The sequence below is a fragment of the Mustela nigripes genome, chromosome 14 (assembly GCF_022355385.1).
Source record: "Mustela nigripes isolate SB6536 chromosome 14, MUSNIG.SB6536, whole genome shotgun sequence".
Lineage (NCBI taxonomy): Eukaryota > Metazoa > Chordata > Mammalia > Carnivora > Mustelidae > Mustela > Mustela nigripes.
This window is the reverse complement of record NC_081570.1, coordinates 33,012,336-33,014,999: the sequence shown is the minus strand read 5'-3', so window position 1 is coordinate 33,014,999 and position 2,664 is coordinate 33,012,336. Positions and strand designations below refer to the sequence as shown.

The 2,664-nt window shown below is 50.1% G+C and overlaps 1 long non-coding RNA gene across 1 annotated transcript in view; it reads right to left on the bottom strand.

Annotated features, from left to right (window-relative positions):
* Positions 1 to 748: 748 nt before the first annotated feature.
* The window catches only part of LOC132001498 (uncharacterized), a 21,679-nt gene continuing 19,763 nt past the window's right edge, over positions 749 to 2,664 (bottom strand). Inside the window, exons 2-3 of the long non-coding RNA XR_009399624.1 lie at positions 1,345 to 1,427; positions 749 to 874 (exon numbers count right to left, since the gene is read on the bottom strand). This is a non-coding gene — a long non-coding RNA (uncharacterized LOC132001498). The remainder of the gene's footprint in view (positions 875 to 1,344; positions 1,428 to 2,664) is intronic.

The window sequence follows — 2,664 nt, the reverse complement described above, 5'->3', positions numbered from 1 at the left end:
CCGACTTCAAGACGCCCGAGATCGAGGAGCAGATCCAGGCTCTCAAAGGCTGGCGGTGGGGGCGCCATGTTATAGGGACTGGGAATTCGGAGTTGGTGATGAGGGAACAGAAGGCAAGCGGAGGACAAAGCAGGAGCTGACACCCCACAACCCCCACCCCCCATGGGATATATGTGACATTCCTCAGGCATTCCTGGCTGCCCTAAAGGAAAAAACAAATAGTTAACTTGTAGAGATCACAATCCTGCAAGACCTGAGTCTCCCTCAGTTTACAAAGGTCCTAGAACAAAGCATTTCTTGCAATAACTAGCTTCCAGAAGGAAATGTAGATAAAATTAAAATTCCGTATAACCCATTGACAGTGAAGTGGCAGAGTGTAATGTTGCTCCAGGAAGCTCCCAACTATCTTCATGTTAATGCCTTGCCAAGAGGAAAAACAACCTTAACTTGACAATGGCAAGGCCTCCGTTCTCCGGTGAGTCTCCATTAACATATGAAAATCCTTTTGAAACCTCCCTTTTCCTTACCTCCCCCAACCCCATAGTATATAATCAGTCACTCCTCTCAACCCGGGTGCAGCAGCTATGTCTGCCCAGGGGTCCTCTCCCCGTGCTTTCATAAACCACCGTTTTGCACCAGAGACATCTCAAGAATCCTTTCTTGGTCATTGGCACCAGACTCCACTGAACCTCACCTGTATTCCAAAACCTCATCAGCTGGTGGTGCCAGGGGTACAGACTCCGTGCTGTGGTGTGTGCTGGACAGAACTGGAAGTCCTACTTGTGACTTCCGGCTGAGCCTGGGCAGGTGAAAGCAGCGTGGGCTTCAGGGGCAGACCAGCCTGGCCTGGAATCTCCACTCTGACACTCATCAGCTGGATGAGTTAATAGGACAAGTCACTTCATCTGTTAAGCCTCCATATCCTCACCTGTCCCATAGAGTATTAATCTATAGTTGAGAAAATTCCATAAAGACATAAGTACGGGGGAGCCTGGGTGGCTCAGTGGGTTAAGCATCCACCTTTGGCTCAGCTCATGATCCCAGGGGTTCTGGAATGGAGCCCCATGTTGGGCTCCTTGCTCAGCAGGGGGCCTGCTTCTTCCTCTCCCTCTGCTGCTTCCCCTGCTTGTGTCCTCTCTCAAATAAATAAAATAAAACCTTAAAAAAAGGGGGGGGGGATTGAATACTTAACCAACTGAGCCACCCAGATACCTGTAAGCTAAGGATCATGAGAAGAAGAGAAACTTCTCTTGAATTGTCCAGGGGGCCCTAAATGCCATCACATCACAAAGTGTCTTTATAAGAGAGAGGCAGAGGAACAGAGAGAGGAGAAGACATACAGACCCAGGAGAAGGAGGTGTGAAGACGGGTGCAGAGACTGGAGTGCTGGGCCACCAAGCCAAGGAACAGTCTGCAGACACCAGAAGCTGGAAGAGGTAAGGAACAGAGTCTCAGAAGGGAGTGGAGCCCTGCTGATCCCTTGCTTTCAGATTTCTGGCCTCCAGAACCATGAATGACTGCATTTTTATTGTTTCAAGCTCCCTAGTTTGTGGTCATTCATTATAGCAGCAGCAGGAAACCAACATAGGTCTCGTGGTTCTGGCTCCAACTTAGCCAGTCCCCTGCCTCTGGAACTTCTCATCTCTTAGCCAAACCTGGACCTAGAATCTCAGGCCCTAAAGTCTGATTCTGGGTGGAGTGGGACAGCTGCCACCCACAGTGTCCACTGCGTTTTAACTGCCACCTGCTCCTTGGCCCTATCTGCCTCTGATAGACTGTACCACCAGTTTCTGGCCCCATCAGACTCCAGTGGGAGTGGGAAGTGGGCATGTGTGCAGGGGTCAAGTACTGGTTCATTGGGCAAAAAAAGAACTTGGGAAAATCAGGAGGCCCATACTGCAATTTTGCTTCTGTATGAACTTGGACCACAGTTTGCTCACCTGCCATATTTGTGGATTGGAACACGTGCTTTTCCTGAGCCTTTTGGTTCTGATTGTGAATGAGCAAGGAAAGGAGTGGGAGCGTTTGGGAAAGAGGATGAAGATAATGAATGCTGAGCATAAAAATGTTGAGTTCTATAAATGAGGCTTAGGTTTCTCTCATGGACTGGATGATGAGCCATTCTGAGGTCACACAGTGACTCAAGGTTTACCAGGAGGCAGGGCTTCGGGTTGGAGGTCTGTAGGAGAGGCGGGACCAACCCAGCCACACTCACCTTCAAGGTAGATCACTCTGTCCCCAATCTTACAGATACGCATAGACCCAGGGACTTTGACCCCGTAGACAGAACCAACCGGAAGGAAGAAGGGGGGCGTGACCAGAAGGCTTCCTGGCAACCAGTGACATGGGGGGATAAGATGAGATAGGCAAAAGTAGACTGCCACACTTGGGAACTTGAAGGAGGAAACACTGGAAAACATGGTAGGAAAATGGAAACAAAGGAGTCACGGTTGGGCTAAGTCCACAGAGCTAAACCTGTTCAAGCCAGTGGCTGAAATAAAGTATTAAAAGGAAGTGAGTTAGGGGGACATGGGTGGCTCAGTGGGTTAAGCCTCTCCCTTCAGCTCAGGTCATGATCTCAGGGTCTTGGGATCGAGCCCCACATCGGCCCCTCTGCTCAGCAGGGAGCCTGCTTCCCCCTCTCTCTCTGCCTGCCTTTCTGCC